This window comes from Pongo pygmaeus, chromosome 23 (assembly GCF_028885625.2).
Source record: "Pongo pygmaeus isolate AG05252 chromosome 23, NHGRI_mPonPyg2-v2.0_pri, whole genome shotgun sequence".
Classification (NCBI taxonomy): domain Eukaryota; kingdom Metazoa; phylum Chordata; class Mammalia; order Primates; family Hominidae; genus Pongo; species Pongo pygmaeus.
The window spans coordinates 17,736,451-17,763,070 of NC_085931.1; positions in this window are offsets into that span (position 1 = coordinate 17,736,451).

Consider the following 26,620-nt stretch of genomic DNA (forward strand, 5'->3'; position numbering starts at 1 on the left):
ATTACATTCCATTCCCAATTCCATTCCATTCCGTTCCAAATTCCATTAAATTCCATTCTACATTCCTTTCCTTTCTATTCCACATCCCATTACATACCATTCCACATTCCATTCCATTCCATTCCATTCCACTCCACAGTGCATTCCGTTCTGTTCCATTCCATTCCACATTGCCTTCCACATCCCATTCTATTCCGTTCCACATTCCATTCTATTCCATTCCATACCATTCCACCTTTCATTCCATTGCATTCCATTCCACATTGCCTTCCACTTCCCATTCCGTTCCATTCCACATTCCATTCCATATTCCATTCCATACCAATCCACATTGCATTCCATATTCCATTCCATTGCATTCCAAATTCCATACATTTCCATTCCACATTCCTTTCCATTCCATTTCACACACCATTCAATTCCATTGCATTCCACATTCCATTGCTTTCCATTCCATATCCCATTCCACTTTCCATTCGACATTCCATTGCATTCCATTCCACATTGCATTCCATTCCATTACACATTCCATTACACATTCCATTCCACTCTATTACACATTCCATTCCATTCCATTTAATTGCATTTCACATTCCATTCCATTCTATTCCATTACGTTCCATATTCCATTCCAGTCCATTCCGCATTCCATTCCATTACACATTCCTGTCCGTTCCATTCCACAGTCCATACCACAATCCATTCCATTCTATTCCACATTCCTTTGCTTTCCATTCCACATTCCTTTCAATTTCCATTTCACATTCGATTGAATTCCATTCCTTTCCACATTCCATTCCATTGCATTCCATATTCCATTCCATAACGTTCCATTCCATTCTACGTTTCTTTCCATATTCCATTTCATTCCATTCCACATTCCTTTCCATTCCTTTCCACATACCATTCCATTATATTCCACATTCCATTCCAACCCATTCCACATTCCAATCCATTCCACATTCAATTCCATTCCACATTCCTTTCCATTCCATTCCCTTCCATGCAAATTCCCATTCCTTTCCATTCCACATTCCATTCCTTTCCATTCCACATTCCTTTCCATTCCATTCCACGTTCAATTCCACTTTCCATTCCATTCCATTGCAGTTTCCTTTCCACATTGCATTCCATTCCACTCCCTTCCATATTCCATTCCATTCCATTCCACTTTCCATTCCACATTCCATTCCATTCCATTCCACATTGCATTGCACATTCCATTAAATTCCATTCCACTTTCCATTCCTTTGCATTCCACACTACATTCCGCATTCCAGTCCTTTCCATTCCACATTTCATTCCACCTTCCATTCCATTCCATTCCACTTTCCATTCCATTCCACTTTCCATTCCATTCCGTTCCACTTTCCATTCCACGTTCCATTCCATTCTATTCCAAGTTCCATTTCTTTCCACCTTCCTTTCAATTCCATTCCCCTTTCCATTCCTTTCCATTCCACGATCCATTTCTTTAGATTTCATGTTCCATTCATTCCACGTTCAATTCCATTCGATTCCACTTTCCATTCCATACTCCACTCCACGTTGCTTTCCGTGTTCCATTCCATGTTCTATTCCGTTCCATTACCCGTTCCAATCCTCATTCCATTCCACATTCCATTCCATTCCCTTCCATTCCACTCCACATTCTCTTCCATTCCATTTGATATTCCATTCCACATTCCATTTCATATTCCATTCCACATTCCATTCTGTTTCATTCCATTTTCCATTCCACATTCCATTCCACATTCCTTTCCTTTCCATTCCACATTACAAACCATTCCATTCCATTCCATTAAACATTCCATTCCATTCAATTCCACATTCCATTCCTTTCCATTCCACATTCCATTCCACGTTCCACTCCACATTCCATTCCACTTTACATTCCACGTTCCATTCCACATTTTATTCCATTCCATTTCATATACCATTCCACGATCCATTAGATCCCATTCCACATTAAATACCAAGTTCCATTCCATTCCATTCCACATTCCATTCCATTGCATTGCATTCCACTTTCCATTTCATTCCATTCCATTCCATTCCACATTCCACTCCGTTCCGTTCCATTCCATTCCACATACCATTCAGTGTTCCATTCCAGGTTCCATTCCATTTCATTTCACATTCCATTTCACATTCCATTCCATTCCATTCCACATTCCACTCCACATTCCATTCCATTCCATTCCACTATCAATTGCATTCCATTCCACATTCCATTAAACATTCCATTCCATGTTCCATTCCACTCTCCATTCCACGGTCCATTCCATGTTCCACTCCAAGTTCCATTCCTCCTCCGATTCCACGTTCCATTCTACTCCATTCCACATTACGTTACACATTATAATCCATTCCATTCCACATTCCATTCCGTTCCAATGAATTCAACATTTCATTCCATTCCACTCCACCTTCCATTCCACATTCCATTTCATCGCTTTTCACATTCCTTTCCATTCCATTTCACATTCCATTTCATTCCATTCCACTTTCCATTCCATTGAATTCCACATTCCATTTCCTTATATTCCACATTCCATTCCACATTCCTTTCCACATTCCATTACACGTTCCATCCCACGTTCCAATTCACCATCCATTCCACATTCCATTCCACATTCCATTCCACATTCCATTCCAGGCTCCATTCCACTTTCCATTCCCCCTTCCATTCCACGTTCCATTCAGTGTTCCATTCCATGTTCCATTCCATTCCATTCCACTTTCCATTCCATTCCATTGCGCATTGCATTCCGCATTCCATTCCATTCCATTCCACATACCATTCTACGTTCCTTTCTATTCCATTCCACACTCCATTGCACATTTCATTCCATTCCATTTCACATACCATTCCACATTCCATTCCATTCCATTCCACATTCAATTCCACTTTCCATTCCATTCCATTCCACATTCCATTCCATTCCATTCCACATTCCATTCCATTCCATATTCCATTCCATTCCATTCCATTCCATGTTGCATTCCGCATTCCATTCCATTCCATTACAGAGTGCATTCCACATTCCTTTCCATTGCATCCCACATTCCATTGAGTTCCATTCCGCGTTGCATTCCCTTCCAATCCACATTCCATTCCACATTCCATTCCATTACATTCCACATTCCTTTCCACATTCCATTAAATTCCATTCCATTCCACATTCCATTCCATTCCATTCCACATACCATTCCACATTCCAATCCATTCCACATTCCTTTCCACATTCCATTCCATTCTATTCGACATTCCATTCCCTTCCTTTAAACATTCCATTCCATTCTACATTGCATTTCATTCCTTTCCACCTTCAATTCCAAGTTCCATTAAACTTTCCTTTCCACGTTCCATTGCATTCCATTCCACAATCCATTTAACGTTCCATTTGACGTTCCATCCCACGTTCCATTCACCATTTCATTCCATTCCATTTCGTATACCATTCCACATTACATTACATTCCCTTCCATTCCACATTCCATTCCACATTGCATTCCATTCCATTCCATTCCATTCCACGTAGCATTCCACGATACAATCGACGTTTCATTCCATTCCATTCCACATTCCATTGCACATTCCAATCAATTCCTTTCCCTTCCACATTCCATTCCATTCCATTCCAAATTTAATTTCAAATTCAAATCCATTTCATCCCATTCCTTTCCAAATTCCATTCCACATTCTAATCCACATTCCATTCCATTCTGAATTCCATTCCACATTCCCTTCCATTCCTTTCCTTTCCATTCCATTTTATTTCTTTCCATGTTACATTCCAGGTTCCATACAATTCCATTCCACATTCCATTCCATTCCATTCCACATTCCATTCCACTTCATTCCACCTTCCTTTCCAGATTCCATTCATTTCCATTCAATTGCATTTCACATTCCTTTCCATATTCCATTCCTTTCCATTACATTCCATTCCACGTTCCATTCCACATTCCATTCCATTCGATTCCAAATTCCATTCCATTTCTTTCCACTTTCCATTCCACATTACTTTCCATTCCATTCGTTTCCACGAGCCATTTAAATCCAATCCAGATTCCATTCCATGCCATTCCACATTCCATTCAACATTCCATTCTATTCCATTCCATTTCATTCCACATTCCATTACACATTCCATTCTATTCCATTCCACTTGACTTTGAACATTTCATTTCACATTCCATTCCATTCAATTCCACATTCCATTCCATGTTCCACTCCACGTTCCATTCCATGTTCCATTCCACTTTCCGTTCCACGTCCTATTTCAATCCATTCCACAATCCATTCCATTCCATTCCACATTCCAGTCCTTTCCATTCCACATTCCATTCCATTTCATTTCAAGTTCTATTCCACATTCCTTTCCATTCCATTCCATATTCCTTTCCATTCCATTCCGCATTCCATTCTATTCCACTCCACATTCCATTCCACATTCCATTCCTTTCCATTCCACAATCCTTTCCATTCCATTCCACATTCCATTCCACATTCCATTCCAAATTCCATTCAATTGCATTCCACATTCCATTCCATTGCAGTTCACATTCCTTTCCATTCCATTCCACATTCCATTCCATTCCATTCTACATTCCGTTACATTCCATTTTCCATTCCATTCTATTCCATTCCAAATTCCACTCCTTTCCACATTCCATTTCAAATTCCATTCCGTTCCATTCCACATTCCATTCCATTCTATTCCGCAGTCCATTCCATTCCATTCAATTCCAGTCCGCCTTCCATTCCATTCCACAATCCATTCCACATTAAATTCTATTCCATTCCACATTCTATTCCACTTTCTATTCCTTTCCATTCCACATTCCATTCCATTCCTTTTCATTGCACATTCCATTGCATTACATTACACATTCCTTTCCACATTCCACTCCATTGCATTCCAGATTCCATTCCATTCCTTTCCACATTCCATTCCATTCCATTCTACATTCCATTCCTCATTCTTTTCCACGTTCCATTCCACGTTACTTTCCAAGTTCCGTTCCACGTTCCATTCCACGTTCCATTCCATTCCATTCCACGTTCCATTACACATTCCATTCCATTCCATTCCACATTCCATTCCACGGTCCATTCCATTCCATTCCACATTCCAATCCACATTCCATTACATTCCATTCCACATTCCATTCCACCCCACATTCCATTCCACGTTCCATTCCATTCCATTCCACATTCCATTCCAAATTCCATTCCACGTTCCATTCCACGTTCCATTAGACGTTCCATTCCACGTTCCATTCCACGTTTCCTTCCGTTCAATTTCACATGCCATTCCACGTTCCATTCCATTCCATTCCACATTCAATTCCTCGTTCCATTCCACTCCATTCCACATTAATTTCCATTCCATTTCAGATTCCATTCCATTCCACTTCACTTTGATTTCCATTCCATTGCATTCCACATTCCATTCTATTCCATTCCACATTCCATTCTATTCAATTTCATTCCATTCAATATTCCATTCCACATTCCATTCCAAATTCCATTCCACATTCCATTGCCTTCCATTCCACAATGCATTCCATTACATTCCTTTGCATTCCAACTTCCGTTCCTTTCCTTTTCAGAATCCATTCCTTTCCATTCCATTCCACAGTCCGTTCCATTCCATTTTATTCCACATTCCATTCAACATTCCATTCCAAATTCCTTTCCACATTCCAATCCATTCCATTCCACATTCCATTCCATTGAATTCCACATTCAATTACCCATTCCATCCCATTCCATTCAACATTCCATTCCATTCGACTCCACATTCCATTCCACATTCCATTCCACATTCCATTCCATTCTGTTTCACATTCCATTCCAATTCTTTCCATTGCGTACCACATTCCATTCCATTCCATTCCATTGCATTCGCTTCCATTCCACATTCCTTTCCATTCTATTCCAAATTCCATTCCATTCCATTCCACATTCCATTCCACATTACATTTCATTCCATTTCATATTCCATTTCATTCTATTCCATTCCACATTCCATTCCATTCCACGTTGCTTTCCATTCCTTTCCACATTCGATTCTATTCCATTGCACATTCCATTCAAATCCATTCCATTCCACATTCCGTTCCATTCCATTCCACATTCCATTCCATTCCATTCCACATTACTTTCCACATTCCATTCCATTCCTTTCCATATTCTATTCCATTCCATTCCACATTCCTTTCCATTCCATTCCACATTGTATCCCACTCCATTCCACATTCCATTCCATTCCGTTCTATTGCATTCCACATTGCCTTCCATTCCATTCCATTTCTCATCCCATTCCATTCGATTCCATTCCACATTCCATTCCATTCCACATTGCATTCCATTCCATTCCGTATTTCATTCCATTCCATTCCACATTCCATTCCATTCCATTCCATTCCATTCCATTCCACATTCCGTTCCGTTACATTCTACATTCCATTCCATTCTATTCCACGTTCCATTCCTCATTACTTTTCATTCCATTCCATGTGTCATTCCATTCCATTCCACGTTCCATTCCTCTTGCTATTCCATTCTTTTCCACATTCAATTCCATATTCCATTCCGTTCCATTCACATATCTTTCCATTCCATTCTCTTCCATTCCACATTCCATTCAATTTCATTCCACATTCCTTTCCTTGTTCCATTCCATTCCACGTTCCATTCCACATTCCATTCTATTCCATTCCACATTCCATTTAATTCCATTCCACATTCCATTCTAAATTCCATTTCACTTTTGGTTCCATTCCATTCCATTCCACATTCCATTCCATTCCAATCCAGATTCCATTCCATTCCATTTGAAGTTCAATTGCATTCCACATTCCTTTCCATTCCTTTCCACATTCCATTCCACATTCCATTCTGAATTCCTTTCCATTCCATTCCAAATTATATTCAAGATTCCATTCCTTTCCATTGCATATTGCATTCCATTGCATTCCACATTCCGTTCCTTTCCATTGCACATTACATTCTATTTTGCATTCCATGTTCCATTCCACATTCCATTACACGTTCCATTCTACGTTCCATTCCACGTTCCATTCTCCATTCCTTTCCTTTCCATTCCACGTTCTGTTCCATTCCATTCCACTTTCCGTTCCATTCCAATCCACGTTCCATTCTGCTTTTCATTACAATTTCTTTTCCATTCCATTCCGTGTTCCATTCGACATTCCATTTGAGGTTCCGTTCCACGTTCCATTCCACTCCATTCCACGTTACATTGTATATTCCATTCCATACCATTCCACATTCAATTCCATTCCATTCCATTCAACATTGCATTCCATTCCATTCCACGTTCCTTTCCACGTTGCATTCCGTGTTCTAATCCACGTTGCTTGACACTTTCCATTCCATTCCATTCCACTTTCCATTCCACGTTCCATTCCATTCCATTCCACGTTCCATTCCATCTCACTCCACTTTGCATTTCATTCCATTCCACTTTCCATTCCACATTCAATTTCACATTCCATTCCACCTTTCACTCCATTCCATTCCATTGCATTCCACATTCCATTCCATTCCATTCCACTTTTCATTCCATTCAATTCCACATTCCATTCCATTAAATTACATTCCATTCCACATTCCATTCAATACCATTGCGCATTCCATTCCATTGCATTACATTCCACATTCGATTCCATTCCATTCCACATTCCATTCCATTCCATTCCACTTTCCAATCCATTCCATTCCACATTCCATACCTTTCCATTCAATTCCATATTCGATTCCACATTCCATTCCACATTCTATTCCTTTCCATTCCACATTCCAATCTATGTTCCATTCCAGTCCATTCCACAGCACATTCCACATTATATTCAATTCCATTCCACCTTCCATTCCATTCCTTTCCAATCCGCGTTCCATTCCATTCCATTCCACATTTCATTCCATATTCCATTCCACTGCATTCCAAATTACATTATATTCCATTCTACATTCCATTGCTTTCAATTCTACAGTGCATTCCACATTGCTTTCCACATTACATTGAAAGTTCCATTCCACGTTCCATTCCACGTTTCCTTCCAATTTCCATTCCTCCTTCCATTCCACTATCGATTCCATTCCACTCCACATCCCATTCCATTCAATTCCACATTCCATTCCATTCGATTCCACATTCCATACCATATTTCATTCCGTTATACTGTAATTCCACATTCCGTTCCACATTCCATTCCACAATATTCCATTCCACATTGCATACCGCATTCCATTCCACATTCCATTCCATCCAATTCTGTTAATCCATTCCATTAGACATACCTTTCCACATTCCATACCATTCCATTGCATTCCACATTCTAACCATTCCATTCCACATTCCATTCCACATTCCCTTCCACATTGCATTCCACATTCCGTTCCATTCCTTTACACATTCCATTCCACATTCCATTCCATTCCATTGCACATTCCATTCCATTTTCCATTCCTTTCTACTCCATTCCACATTACGTTCCATATTGCATTCCATTATATTCCGTTGCACATTCCATTCCGCATTCCATTCCACATTCCATTCCATCCAATTCCATTCATTGCATTCCATTCCACATTCCTTTCCACATTCCATTACTTTCCATTGCATTCCACATTGTGTTCCATTCCATTATACATTCCATTCCGCATTCCATTCCACATTCCATTCCACATTCCATTCCACTCCTTTACACATGCCATTTCACTTTCCTTTCCATTCCATTCCACATTCCAGTCTACATTCCATTCGATTCCATTCCACATTCCATTCGACATTCCATTCCATTCCATTACACATTCCATTCCGTTCCTTTCCATTCCATTACAAAGTCCATTCTATTATGTACCATATTCCATACCATTCCTTTCCACATTCCATTCCACATTCCATTCCATTGCACATTCCTTTCCATTCCATTCCACATTCCATTCTACATTCCATTCTGCATTCCATTCCACTTTCCATTCCACTCCTTTTGACATTTCTTTCCATTCTTTTCCTTCCCTTTCCATTCGATTCCAAGATCCATTCCTTTCTATTCCACTTTCCATTACATTCCACTTTCCATTTCATTCCATTCCACTTTCCATTCCATTCCCTTCCACTCGAAATTCCATTCCATTGCATTCCACATTCCATTCCATTACCTACCACGTTCCATTCCATCCCATTTCGCGTTCCTTTCTTTTGTATTCCACTTTCCATTCCATTCCATTCCATTGCACATTCCATTCCATTCCATTCCACCTGGCATTCCACATTCCATTCCGTTTCATTCCACATTCCGTTCCACATTCCTTTCCATTGCATTCCACATTCCTTTCCATTCCATTCCATTTTCCATTCCTCATTCCATTCCATTTCACTCCATTCCAAATTGCATTGGAATCCATTCCACATTCCATTCCATTTCATTCCACATTCCATTCCATTCCACATTCCATTCCATTCCACATTCCATTCAATTCCACATTCCATTCCATTCCATTCCATTCCACGTTCCACTCCATTCCATTCCACCTTCCATTCCATTCCATTACATGTTCCGTTCCATTATATTCCATGTTCCATTCCATTCCATTCCATTCCACATTCCGTTCCATTCCATTCTACATTCCATTCCACATTCCATTCCATTCCATCCCACATTCCCTTTCATTCATTGCCACACTTCATTCCGTATTGCATTCCTCATTCCAATCCATTCCATTGCATTCCTTATTCCATTCCTTTCCCTTCCACATTCCGTTCCTTTACATTCCACTTTCCATTCCATCCCATATTCCATTCCATTCCACTTTACATTCCATTTCATTCCACTTTCTATTCCGTTCAATTCCACCTTCCATTCTATTCCATTCCACCTTCAATTCCATTCCATTACACGTTCCATTCCATTTTATTCCATGTACCCTTCCATTGCATTATATTCCCTTGCATTCCAAATTCCATTCCATTCAATTCCACATTCCATTCCATTCCATTCCACATTCCATTCAATTCCTTTCCACTTTCCATTCTGTTCCATTCCATTCCATTCCACATTCCATTCCTTTAAATTCCACCTTCCATTCCATTCAATTTTCCATTCCATTCCATTCCACATTCCATTCAATTCCACATTTCATTCCATTCCAATCCACTCCAAATTCCATTCCATTCCATTCCACCTTCCATTCTGTTACATTCCACGTTCCATTCCATTCCGTTCTGCATTCTGTTCCATTATTGTCCTCGTTCCATTCCATTCCATTCCGTTCCACATTCCATTCCATTCCATTGCACATTCCATTCCACTTTAATTTGCTCTCCATTCCACCTTCCATTCCATTCCATTCCACGTTCCATTCCATTCCATTCCCCATTCCATTCCATTCCATTCCACATTCCGTTACACATTTGATTCCATTCCATTCCACATACCTTTCCATTCCAATCCATATTCCATTTCTCGTTGCATTCCATTCCATTCCCTTCAACATTGCATTCCATTCAATTCCACTTTCCATTCCATCCCACATTACAATTCATTCCACTATCCATTCCATTCCACGTTCCATTCCATTCCTTTCCACCTTCCATTCCTTTCCATTCCATGTTCCGTTCCATTATATTCCATGTTCCATTCAATTCCATGCCATTCAACATTCCTTTCCACATTCAATTCCTTTCCACTCCACTTTCCATTCCATTTCATTACATTCCAGTCCACTTTCCATTACATTTAATTGCATTCCATATTCTATTCCATTCCATTCCACATTCCATTCCACATTCCATTCCATTCATTTCCACTTTCACTTCCATTCGTTTCCCTATTCCATTCCATAGCAGTCCACATTCCATTCCATTCCATTCCATTCCACATTCCATTCCATTCCATTCCGCATTTCATTGCATTTTTTTCTCGTTCTATTCCATTGCATTCCACGTTCCATTCCGCGTTCCATTCCATTACATTCTACGTTCCATTCCACGTTCCTTTTCACGTTCCACTACATCCCATTCCACTTTCCGTTGCACATTCCATTCTACGTTCTATTCCACTATCCATCCCATTACATTCCGCGTAGCATTTCATGTTCCATTCCATGTTACGTTCCATTGCATTCCACGTTCCATTCCACGTTCCATTCCATTCCATTCCACATTCGATTCTATTCCATTCCGCATTCCATTCTATTCCTTTCCACACTCCAGTCCATTCCATTCCATGGCAGTCCATATACCATTCCATTCCATTCTTTTCCTGTCCATATTTCATTCCGTTCAATTCCATTCCACATTCCATTCCAATCCATTCCACATTCCATTCCACTTTCCACTCCATTCCGTTCCACATTCCATTCCATTCTTTCCACATTCCATTCCATGGCAGTCCATATTCCATTCCATTCCATTCCATTCCACATTCCATTCCATTCCATTCCACATTCTATTCCATTCCATTTCACATTCCCTTCCATTCCATTCCAAGTTCCATTCCGCTTTCCATTCCACGTTACTTTACACGTTCCATTCCATTACATTCAGCGTTCCATTCCACCTTCCATTACACGTTCTATCACATTCCATTCCACTTTCCCACTTTCCATTCCACTTTCCCACTTTCCATTCCATGTTCAAGTCTACATTCCATTCCAGTTTCCATTCCATTGCTATCCACATTCAATTCAATTCTTTTCAACTTTACCTTCCATTACATTCCACGTTTCCTTCCATTGAATTCCATTCCATTCCACATTCCATTCTGTTCCACATTCCTTTCCATTCCATTCCAGTCCACAATCCATTCTGTTCCACTCCGCGTTCCATTCCATTCCATTCCACTTTCCATTCTATTCCATTCCGCCTTCAATTCCATTATTTTCCAAGTTCCATTCCATTCCATTCCATTCCAGATTCCATTCCCTTCCATTCCCGTACATTCCACATTCCATTCCTGATTCCATTCCATTCCATTGCATTCCACATTGCACTACATTCCTTTCCACATTCCATTCCATTCCATACAACATTCCATTCCATTCCAATCCATATTCCATTCCATTCCGTTGCATTCCATGCCATTCCACTTTCCATTCCACATTGCCTTCCATTCCACTCCACATTCCATTCCAAATTCCATTCCATTCCATAACACATTCAATTACATTCCATTCGACATTGCATTCCATTCTTTTCCATTCCATTTCTTTTTCCATTCCGTTCCATCCCATTCCATTACATATTCCATTCCAAAATCCATTCCATTTCATTCCACGTTGAATTGCATTCCATTCCACTTTCCATTCAATTCCATTGCACGTTCCATTCCGCATTTCATTCCGTTCCATTCCACATTCCATTCTATTCCATTCCACATTCCATTCTACATTCCATTCCATTCCATTCAACATTCAATTCCATTTTCCATTCCATTCAATTCCACATTCCATTCCACGTTCCATTCCATTCCATTCAATTCCATTCCACATTCCATTCCACTTTCCATTCCATTCCGTTATACTTTACATTCCATACCATTGCTTTCCAGTCCACACACAATTCCATTCCATTCCTTTCCAATCCACATTCCATTGCATTCCGTTCCATTTCACATTCAAATCCATTCCATTCCACAATCCCTTCCATTTCATTCCACATTCCATTACATTGCATTCCACATTCCATTCCATTCCATTCCACATTGAATTCCATGCCATTTCACATTTCATTCCACATTCCATTCCATTCCATTCCACATTCCATTCCAAGTTGCATTCATTTCAATTCACCATTCCTTTCCATTCCATTCCACATTCCATTCCGTTCCATTCCATTCCATTCCCTCCCATACTGCATTTCACATTCCATTCCATTCCATTCCACATTCCACTCCATTCCATTCCAAATTCCATTCCATTCGATTCCACATTCCTTTCCATTCCATTCCATATGTCATTCCACATTCCTTTCCATTCCATTCCACATTCCATTCCATTCCATACCAGTCCACATTCCATTCCATTCCGCGTTCAATTACATTCCAATACACATTGCATTCCATTCCATTCTACATTGCATTCCATTCCATTCCACGTTCCATCCATTCCTTTCAACGTTCCATACCTCCTTCCATTCCACGTTCCATTCCACCTTCCATTCCACATTCCATTCCATGTTCCATTCCGCGTTCAATTCCTCATTCCATTCCATTTCTTTCCACATACCTTTCTACATTCCAACCCATTCCTTTCCATATTCCATTCCAGATTCCATTCCATTTATTTACATTCCAGATTCCATTCCAGATTCCATTCCATACCATTCTACATTCCAATACATTCCATTCCACAATGCATTCCATTCCATTAGATATCATTCCATTCCACATACCATTCCATTACATTCCACATTCCATTCCATTCCATCCCATTCCCTTCCACATTCAAGTCCACGTTGTATTCTTTTCCATTCCACATTCCATTCCACATTCCATTCCACATTCCATTCCAATCCATTCCACATATCCTTCCATTCCATTCCTCATTCCATTCCATTCCATTCCACATTCCATACCATTCCATTCCACATTACACTTTATATTCCACTTTCCACTCCACGTTCCATTCCACCTTCCACTCCACGTTCCATTCCACCTTCCATTCGAATTTCCTTTCCACTTTCAATTCCATTCCTTTGCACAATCCATTCCATTCCATTCCACAATCCATTCCACATTCCATTCTATTATATTCCACTTTCCAATAAACATTCCACTGCATTCCATTCCACATTCCATTTCATTCCATTTAACATTCCATTCCACATTCCATTCCATTCCCTTCCACATTCTATTGCATTCCATGTTCCATTCCAGTCCATTCCACATTCCATTCCAAGCTCCATTAAATTCCATTCCACATTCCATTCGATTCCATTCCACATCCCATTCCATTCCATTCTACTCCATTCCACATTCCATTCCATTCCCATCCACTTTCTATTCCACTTTCCATTCCATTCCATTCCACGTTCCATTCCATTCCATTCGACTTTCCATTCTATTCCATTCCATTCCATTTCATTCCCTCTCACATTCCATTGGATATTCCACTCCATTGCATTCCACATTCCATTCCTTTCCACTCCAATTTCCATTCCATTACATGGCACATTCGATTCCATTCTATTCCACATTCCTTTCCATTCCATTTCACTTTACATTCCACATTCCATTCCATTCCATTCCACTTTCCATTCCACATTCCATTCCATTCCTTTCCACTTTCCATTCCGTTATAAATTCCTTTTCATTCAACATACCCTTCCATTCCATTCCACATTCCATTCCATGAAATTCCATTCCAATCCACATTCCATTCCACTTTCCATTCCATTCCATTCCATTCCACTTTGTATTCCATTCCATTCCACATTGCATTCCATTCCATTCCACAGTCCATTCATTTTCATTCCATTTCACATTCATTTCCATTCCACATTCCGTTCCATTCCATTCCACATTCCGTTCCACTTTCCATTCCATTCCATTCCACATTCCATTCCATACCATTGCATTCAAGTCCACACACAATTCCATTCCATTCCTTTCCAATCCACATTCCATTGCATTCCGTTCCATTTCACATTCAATTCCATTCCATTCCACATTCCCTTCCATTTCATTCCATATTCCATTCCATTGCAATCCACATTCCATTCGATTACATTCCACCTTCAATTCCATGCCATTTCACATTTCATTTCACATTCCATTCCATTCCATTTCACATTCCATTCCATTCCAATATATTCCAGTCCACATTCAATTCCATTCTACTCCATTCCAAATTACTTTCCATTGCATTGCCCATTCCATTCCATTCCTTTCAACATTTTGTTCCATTACACTACACATTCCATTCTATTCCATTCCACATTCCATACCACAGTCCATTCCATTCCACATTCCATTCCAGGTTGCATTCCTTTCAATTCAACATTCCTTTCCATTCCATTCCACAATCCATTCCGTTCCATTCCATTCCATTCCCTCCCATATTGCATTCCACATTCCATTCCATTCCTTTCCACATTCCATTCCATTACATTCCAGATTCCATTCCATTCGATTCCACATTCCTTTCCATTCCATTCCACTTTACATTCCACATTCCATTCCATTCCATTCCACATGTCATTCCACATTCCAATGCATTCCATTCCACATTCCATTCCATTCCCTCCCATATTGCATTCCACATTCCATTCCATTCCTTTCCACATTCCATTCCATTACATTCCAGATTCCATTCCATTCGATTCCACATTCCTTTCCATTCCATTCCACTTTACATTCCACATTCCATTCCATTCCATTCCACATGTCATTCCACATTCCAATCCATTCCATTCCACATTCCATTCCTCTCCATACCAGTCCACATTCCATTCCATTCAGCGTTCAATTACATTCCAATACACATTCCATTCCATTCCATTCTACATTCCATTCCACTCCACATTTCATTCCACATTCCTTTCAATTCCATTCCATTCCACATGTCATTCCACATTCCATTCCATTCCATTCAACATTCCATTCCATTCCATACCAGTCCACATTTCATTCCATTCCGCGTTCAATTACATTCCAATACACATTCCATTCCATTCCATTCTACATTCCATTCCATTCCATTCCACCTTCCATCCATTCCATTCCACGTTCCATACCGACTTCCTTTCCACGTTCCATTCGAACTTCCATTCGACGTTCCATTCCATGTTCCATTCCGCTTTCAATTCTTCATTCCATTCCATTTCGTTCTACATTCCTTTCTACATTCCATTCCATTCCATTCCATATTCCATTCCAGATTCCATTCCATTTAATTACATTCCAGATTCCATTCCACATTCCTTTCCCTACAATTCTACATTCCATTCCATTACATTCCACAATTCATTCCATTCCATTACGTATCATTCCATTTCACATTCCATTCCATTCCATTCCACATTCCTTTCCACATTCCATTCCTTTCCATTCCACTTTCCAATACACATTCCTCTCCTTTCCATTCCACATTCCATTCCATTCCCTTTAACATTCCATTCCACATTCCATTCCATTCTCTTCCACATTCCATTGCATTCCATGTTCCATTCCATTCCATTCCACATTCCATTCCAAGCTCCTTTCAATTCCATTCCACGTTCCATTCCATTCCATTCCATATCCCATTCCATTCCGTTCTATTTCATTCCAAATTCCATTCCATTCCATTCCATTCCCATCCACTTTCTATTTCACTTTCCATTCCATTCCATTCCACATTACATTCCATTCCATTCGACTTTCCATTCTATTCCATTCCATTCCATTCCATTCCCTCCCACATTCTATTGGATAATGCATTCCATTGCATTCCACATTACTTTCCTTTCCATTCCAATTACCATTCCATTACATGGCACGTTCGATTTCATTCCATTCCACATTCCATTGCATTCCATTTCACATTACATTCCACATTCCGTTCCATTTCACTCCACTTTCCATTCCACATTCCATTCCATTCCTTTCCACATTCCATTCCATTATACATTCCTTTTCACTCAACACACCATTCCATTCCATTCCACTTTCCATTCCATTAAATTCCATTGCATTCCACTTTCCATTCTATTCCATTCCATTCCACTTTGCGTTCCAATCCATTCCACATTCCATTCCCTTCCACATTCCATTCATTTCCATTCCATTCCACATTCATTTCCATTCCACATTCAATTCCATCCCATTCCACACTCCATTCCACTCTCCATTCCTTTCCTTTCCACATTCCGTTCCATTCCATTGCATTCCGGTCTACACTCAATTCAATTACACTCCATTCCACATTACATTCCTTTCCATTCCATTCCATATTGCATTCCAATCCATTCCATATTCCCTTCCATTTCATTCCCCATTCCATTCCATTGCATTCCACATTCCATTACATTCCATTCCATTCCACATTCCATTCCATGCCATTCGATATTCCATTCCACTTTCCGTTCCATTCCATTCCAATTTCCATTCCATTCACTTAGTTTGCAGTCCACATTCCATTCCATTCCACATTCCATTCCACTGCATTGCACTTTCCATTCCATTTCATTCAATATTCCATTCCATTCCATTCCAAGTTGCATTCCATTCCACTACATTTTCCATTCAATTCCATTCCACGTTTTATTCGAGTTTGCATTCCATTCCATTCCACATTCCATGCTACATTCCATTCCACTGCATTACGTGCCACATTCCATTCCACATTCAATTAAATTCCATTCCAGTCCATATTCCATCCCATTCCATTCCATTCTCTATTCCATTCCATTCTATTCTACATCCCACTACATTGCATTCCAAATTCCATTCCATTCTATTCCACATTCCATTCCATTCCACATTCCATTCCATTCCATTCCATTCCATTCCATTCCACATTCCATTCCATTCCATTCAATTCCATTCTATAACCCATTCCATTCCATTCAACATTCCATTTCCCATTCCATTCCAAGTTCCATTCCACGTTCCATTACATTCCATTCCCCGTTCCTTTCCACATTCCATTCCAGTTTCCATTCCATTCACTTAGTTTGTAGTCCACATTCCATTCCATTCCATTCCATTCCACATTCCATTCCACAGCTTTGCACTTTCATTCCATTTCATTCTATATTCCATTCCATTCCATTCCACGTTGCATTCCATTCTACTCCATGTTCCATTCAATTCCATTCCTCGTTTTATTCTAGTTTGCATTCCATTCCATTCCACATTCCATGCCACATTCCATTCCACTGCATTACGTGCCACATTCCATTCCACATTCAATTAAATTCCATTCCAGTCCATATTCCATCCCATTCCATTCCATTTCCGATTCCATTCCATTCGATTCTACGTCCCATTCCATTCCATTCCAAATTCAACTGCCTTCTATTCCACATTCCATTCCATTCCACATTGCATTCCATTCCATTCCACATTCCATTCCATTCCACATTCCATTTCATTCTATTCAATTCCATTCTATAATTCATTCCATTCTATTCAACATTCCATTCCACATTCCATTCCAAGTTCCATTCCACTTTCCATTACATTCCATTCCCCATTCCTTTCAACATTCCATTCCATTCAATTCCACATTCCATTCCATTATGTTCCACATTCCATTCCATTCCATTCCACATTGCATTCCTCATTCCATTCCATTCCATTCCATTGCACATTGCATAGCACATAGCACTCCATTCCATTCCACATTCCATTCCATTCCACTCCATTCCACATTGCATTCCTCATTCCATTCCATTCCATTCCATTGCACATTGCATAGCACATAGCACTCCATTCCATTCCACATTCCATTCCATTCCATTCCACATTCCATTCCATTCCGTTCCACATTGCATTCCATTCCATTGCTTTCAACCTTCCATTGTAAATTCCATTGCACATCCTTTTCAATTCCATTCCAAATTCAATTCCATTCCATTCCACTCCACATTCCATTCCATTCCATTCCTTTGAATTCCCCATTCCATTCCATTACATTCCACATTCCATTCCTTTCCATTCCACTTCCCTTTCCATTCCATTCCGCATTCCATTCCACATTGCATTCCATTCCTTTCCACGTTCAATTCTCCATTCCATTCCATTCCATTCCACATTCCATTCCACATTCCATTACTTTCCACATTCCATTCCACATTCCATTCCATTGCATTCCTCATTCCATTCCTTTCCATTTCACATTCCTTTTCATTCTATTCCACTCCACATTCCATTCCATTCCAAACTCCATTCCACTTTCAATTCCAATCCATTCCACATTCCATTCCACTCCATTCAAATTTGCTTTCCAAATTCCATTCCATTCTGTTCCACATTCCATTCTATTCCATTCCGTTCCACATTCAATTCCATTACACATTCCTTTCCACATTCCATTCCATTCCATTCAACTTTCCATTCCATTCCATTCCAGATTCCTTTCAATTCCATTTCACATTCCATTCAATTCCATTCCACATTCCATTCCACATTCCATTCCATTCCATTTCACAATCCTTTGCATTCCATTCCACATTCGATTCCACATTGCATTCGATTCCTTTCGACATTCCATTCCATTGCAGTTCACATTCCATTCTATTCTATTCCCTCCTCCATTCCACATTCCATTCCCTTCCATTCCACTTTCAATTCCATTCCGTATTCCATTCCATTAAATTCCATTCCACATTCCATTACATTACACGTTCCATCCAACATTCCATTCTATTCCATTCCATATTCCATTCCATTCCATTCCACATTCCATTCCGTTGCATTTATCATTCCATTCGATTCCATTTCAAATTCATTTCCAATCGATTCCATTCCATTGCACATTCCAATCCACAATCCATTCCATTCCATTCCACATTCCATTCCACATTCCATTCCATGTCATTCCACATTCCATTTCATTGCATTGCACATTCCATTCCTTTCCATTCCTCATTCAATTCCACATTCCATTCCTTTCCATTTCAAATTCCATTCCACATTCCATTCGATTTCATTGCACGTTCCATTCCACATTCCCTTCCATTCCATTCCACGTTCCATTCCATTCCATTCCACATTACATTCCACATTCCAATACATTCTATTCCACATTTCATTCCACATTCCATTCCATTCCATTCCGCTTTCCATTGCACGTTCCATTTCACTTTCCATTCCACGTTATATTCCACATTCCATTTGACGTTCCATTCCATTATATTCAACATTCCATTCCATTCCATTCCACATTCCATTCCATTCTAATCCACTTTCCATTCCAAATTCCAATCTATTCCATTCTACATGCCATTGCATTCCATTCCAGTTTCATTCTATGTTCCATTCCATTCCATTACACATTAGATTCCACAATCCTTTCGATTCTATTCCACATTCCATTCCATTCCATTCCGCATTGCATGCCAATCCATTGCACATTCCATATCAGCTTCCATGCCACTCCATTCCATTACACATTCCATTCCCTTGCCTTCCTCTTTCAATTCCATCACATTCCACATTCCATTCCTTTCCATTCCTTTCCACGTTCCAGTTTATTCCATTCCAATTTCCATACCATTCACTTTCACGTTCCATTCCGTTCCATTCCAATTTCCATTCTATTCCATTCCACGTTGCGTTTCACGTTCCATTTCATTTCATTCCACGTTCCATTCCATTCAATTCTACGTTAAATTCCACATTCCATTCCATTCCATTCCACATTCCATTCCATACCATTCCATTCCATTCCATATTCCATTACATTGCATTTTATTCAACATTCCTTTCCTTTGCCTTCCAATCCACATTCCATTCCTTTCCTTTCCATTCCACGTTTCATTCCACATTCCATTCCATTCCATTCCACATTCCATTCCATTCCATTCCATTGCATTCCACATTCATTTCCATTCCATTCCATTCCTTTCCACATTCCCCTCCATTCTGTTCCACATTCCATTCCATTCCGTTCCATATTCCATTCCACATACCATTCCATTCCATTCCAATCCACATTCCTTTCCATTCCATTAAACGTTCCATTCTATTTCCATTCAACATTCCATTACATTCCATTCCATTCCACTTTCCACTCCATTCCTTTCCATTCAATTCCACATTTCACCCCCCTTTCCATTCCATTCCACAACACATTCTATTCCATTCCATTCCACTTTCCATTCCACATTCCATTAAATTCCATTCCACATTCCATTCCATTCCATCCAACATTCCATTCCATTACCGATTCCATTCCATTCCATTCCACGTTCCATTCCATTCAAATCTACATTCCATTCCATTCCATTCCAATTTCCATTCCATTCCATTCTACATTCCATTCGAATCCATTAAACATTACATTTCCACTAAACATTCCATTGCATTCCATACCATTCCACATTCCGTTACATTCCATTCTATTGCTTTCCACATTCCATTCTATTCCATTCCATATTGCTTCCAACATTCCAATCCATTGCTTTCCACATTCCATTCCATTCCATTCCATTCCACATTCTATTCCATTCCATTCCATATTCCATTCCATACCATTCCGCATTCCATTCTTTTCCATTCCGTTATACATTCCATTCCGTTCCATTCCATTCCATTCCACATTCCGTTCCATTCCATTGCATTCCACATTCTATTCCATTCCCTTCCGCATTCCAGTACACATTCCATTCCATTCCTTTCCACATTGCATTGCACATTCCATTCCATTCCATTCCATTCTACATCCCATTCCAAATTCCATTCCATTCCATTCCACATTCCATTCAATTCCATTCCACAGTCCATTCCAAATTCCATTCAATTCCATTCCACATTCCATTCTACATTCCATTCAATTCCATTGCACATTCCGTTGCACCCCATTCCACGTTGAATTGCATTCCTTTCCAAGTTCCATTCCACCTTCCATTCGACGTTCCATTCCATGTTACAATCCACGATCCACTACATTCCATTTCATATTCCATTCCACATTCCATTCCTTTCCATTGCACATTCAATTCCATATTCAATTCCATTCCATTCCACATTCCATTCCATTCCATTCCACATTCCATTCCATTCCATTTCAAATTCCATTCCATTCCATTAGATTCCACATTCCATTCCATTCCATTCCATTCCATTCCATTCCACATTGCATTCCAGATTCCATTCCATTCCATTCCGCATTCCATTTCACGTTCCATTTCACCTTCCATTCCACGTTCCTTTCCACGTTCCAATCCACGTTCTATTCGATTCCATTGCACATTCCACTCCATTCCATTCCACATTCCATTCCAAATTCCATTCTATTCCATTCCAAATTACATTCCATTCTATTCCACTTTACATCACGGATTCCATTACCTTCCATTCCACATTCCATTCCGTTGCACTTTCCATTCTATTCCATTAAACATTCCATTCCGCATTCCATTCCATTCCATTCCAGATTCTATTCCATTCCATTCCACCTTCCATGTCATAGCATTCCACATTCCATTCCACATTACATGCCATTCCATTCCTTTCCACATTCCATTCCATTGCATTCCAGTTTCAATTCCCGTACATTCCACATTCCATTACATTCCATCCCACTTTGCATTACTTTGCATTCCTTGTTCCATTCCACATTCCATTCTATTGCATTCCACTTTCCATTCCACCTTCAATTCCATTCCATTCCATTCCATTCCATTTGTCATTACATTCCATTCTTTTCCACGTTCCATTCCATTCCATTTGTCATTACATTCCATTCTATTCCACATTCCATTACTTTTCATTCCATTCCACATTCCATTCCATTCCATTTCATTCCACATTGCATTCCATTCCATTCCACATTCCATTCCATTCAATTCCACATTCCATTCCATTCCATTCCTTTCCATTCCACATTCCATTCCTTTCCATTCCGCATTCCATTCCATTCCATTCCATTCTAATCCACATTCTATTCCATTCCATTCCAATAAATATTCCATTCCATTCTAATAAACATTTCATTCTATTTCAATTTCACATTCCATTCCATTCCATTCCATTCCCAATTCCACTCCATTCCCTTCCATTCCATTCCACATTCCATCCCACCTTCCAGTACATTCCATTTCACATTCCATTCCATTCCATTCCACATTCTATCCACATTCAATTCCAATCCATTCCTCATTCCATTCCTTTTCATTCCATTTAACATTCCGTTCCATTCCATTCGCATCCATTCAACACTCCATTCCATTCCGTTTCATTCCGCATTCCATTCCGTTCCCTTGCACATTCTATTCCACATTTCGTTCCATTAATTTCCACATTGCATTTTACATTCCATGCAATTCCATTCCACATTTCATTCCACATTCCTTGCCATTACTTTCCATTCCACATTCTATTCCATTGCAGTCCAGTTTTAATGTCATTCCCTTGAACATTCAATTAAATTCCTTTCCACCTTCCGTTCCAATCCATTCCAAGTTCCATTCCATTACATATTGTGTTTCATAGCATTCTATTCCACTTTCCATTTCACATTCCATTCCATTCCATTCCACGGTCCTTTCCACTCCATTTCACATTCCATTCCACATTCCGTTCCATTACATTCCACATTCCGTTCCATTATATTCCACATTCCATTCCATTCCACATTCCATTCCACTCCACATTCCATTCCACATTCCATTCCATTCCATTCCATTACATATTCCATTACATTCCATTCTATTCCACATTACATTCCACTGCATTCCCTTCCACATTCCATTCCACTACATTCCATTCCACGTTCCATTCCACATTCCATTCAACTTTCCATTCCATTCCATGTTCCATTCGACATTTCATTCCATTCAATTTCATGTTCCATTCCATTACATTCCACATTACATTACACTCCACATTACATTCGGTTCCATTGCATTGCATTCCACTTTCCATTCCATTCCATTCCACATTCCATTCCATTCCATTCCACATTCCATTCCATTTCCTTAAACTTTCCATTCAGTTTCCATTGCACATTCTATTACATTCCATTGCATTCCGCATTCCACTCCATTCCGTTCCATTCCATTTCGCATTCAATCCCACTTTCCATTCCATTCCATTTCACATTCCATTCTATTCCATTACAGATTCCATTCCACATTCCATTACAATCCATTCCAAATTCCTTTCCATTCCATTCAACATACCATTCCACATTCCATTCCATTTCACATCCCATTCCATTTCATTCCACATTCCATTTCATTCCATGAAACATTCCATACTATTTGTATTTCATATTCCACTCCATTCCACTCCATTCCACATTCGGGTCTATTCCATTTAATTCCATTCCACATTCCATTCCATTTCAAATTCCCTTCTACATTCCATTCCATTCCATTCCACATTGCGTTCCACATTCCAATCCATTGCTTTCCATATTCCATTCCATTCCATTCCACATTCAATTTCATTTCATTACACATTCAATTCCATTCCATTCTATTACACATTCTGTTCCATTCCATTCCATTCCCATCCACATTCCATTCCATTTCATTGCATTCCACTTTCCATTCCATTCCCTTCCACATTCCTTTCCACCTTCCATTGCATTCCTTTCCACATTGAACTGCACATTCCATTCCATTCCATTCCACATTGCATTCCATATAGTTCCGCATTGCTTTCCACATTCCATTCAATATTCCATTCCATTCCCTTCCACATTCCATTCCATTCCATTTCACATTCCATTCCACATTCCATTCCATTCCATTCCATTCCATTCCATTCCACATCCCACTCTGTTCCTTTTCACATTCCATTCCAATCCATTCCACATTGCATTCCATTGCACAATCCGTTCCATTCCATTCTATTCCAGATTCCATTCCATTCCATTCCAGATTCCATTCCATTCCATTCGTTTCCACATTCCGTACTATTCCAATCCATTCCACTCTACGTTCCATTCCACAATCCATTCAACTTTCCATTCCATTCCACATTCAGTTCTATTCCATTCCATTCCATTACCCTTTCCATTTCATATTCCATTTCACATTCCATTCAATCCCATTTCACTTTCCATTAAATTCCATTAAGCATTCCTTTCCATTCCATTCCATTGCATTCCACATTCCATTCCATTTCATTCCGTTCCACATTCCATTCCATTCCATTTCACATTTCATTCCATTCCATTCCAACTTCCGTTCCACATTGCATTCCATTCCATTCCACATTGGATTCCATTCCATTCCATATCCCATTCCATACCAGTCCGAGTTGCACTCCATTGCATTAAACATTCCATTCTATTTCCGTTACAAATTCCATTCCATTCTATCCCATTCCACATTCCATTCAAATCCAATCCAATCAATTCCACATTCCTTCCCACTTTCTATTTCATTCCATTCCACATCACACTCCATTCCATTCCACATTCCTTTCCATTCCATTCCATTCCATTCCTCATTCCATTTCACTCCACTTTCCCTTCCACTTTCCATTCCATTCCATTACACATTGCATTCCACATTCCATTCCATTCCTCATTCCATTCCATTGCATTCCACTTTCCATTCCATTCCATTCCATTCCAAATTCAATTCCATTCCATTCCCTTCCACCTTGCATTCCCTCCCATTCCACATACCATTCCATTCCTTTCCTCATTCCATTCCACATTCCATTACATTCCATTCCACATTCGATTCCATCCCATTCAACATTCCATTCCACATTCCATTCCTTTCCATTCCAGATTGCACTCCACATTCTATTCCACATTCCTTTCCATTCCATTCCACATTGCATTCCATTTCGTTCCACACTCCATTCCATTCCACACTCCATTCCATTCCATTAAATTCCATTGCACATTCCATTCCATTCCATTCCATTACGTTCCTCATTCCATTCTATTCCTTTCCATTCCACATTCCATTCCATTCCATTCCACATTCCATTCCCCATTTCATTCCATTCCATTGCATATTGCATTTCACATTCCATTGCATTCCATTCCATTTTCTATTCAATTCCATTCCACTTTGCATTCCACACTCCATTCCATTCCATTCCATTCCACATTCCATTCAATTCCATTCTACATTCCTATCCATTCCGTTTCATATTCCATTCCTTTGCATTGCATTCCACATTCCATTCCATTCCTTTCCACATTCCATTCAATTACATTTCATTCCCATCCACAGTCCATTCCATTCCATTCCACATTCCATTCCATTCCTTTTCAAATTCCATTCCGTTCCATTCCATCCCATTATACTTTCCATTTCATTCCATATTGCATTCCACATTCCATTACAAATTCCATTCCACATTCCATTCCATTCCATTACTCTTTACATTCCATTTCACTCCATTGCATTCCACATTCCATTCCATTCCATTCCTTTGCATTCCACTTTCCAATCCATTCCGTTCCATTGCATTACACATTCCATTTCATTCCATTCCACTTTCCATTCCAATCTTTTTACATTCCATTCCATTCCATTGCACATACCATTCCACATTCCATACCATTCCATTCCACATTGCATCCCATTTCATTACACATTTCATAACACTCCATTCCATTCCATTCCACTTTGCATTCCTTTCCATTCCATTTCACATTCCATTCCATTCGATTCCATTCCACATTCCATTCCATTCCAGATTGCATTCCACTACATTCCACATTCCATTCCCTTCCATTCCACATTCCATTCCCTTCCATTATTTCAATCCACATTCCATTCGTTTACATTACGAATTCCATTTCATTCTGTTCCACGTTCCATTCCTCATTCCATTAAAAATTCCGTTCCATTTTATTACACGCTCCATTTCATTCTATTCCAGGTTCCATTAGACGTAGCATTCCATTCCTATCCACATTCCAAAACATGTTGCATTCCATTCCATTCCACTTCTC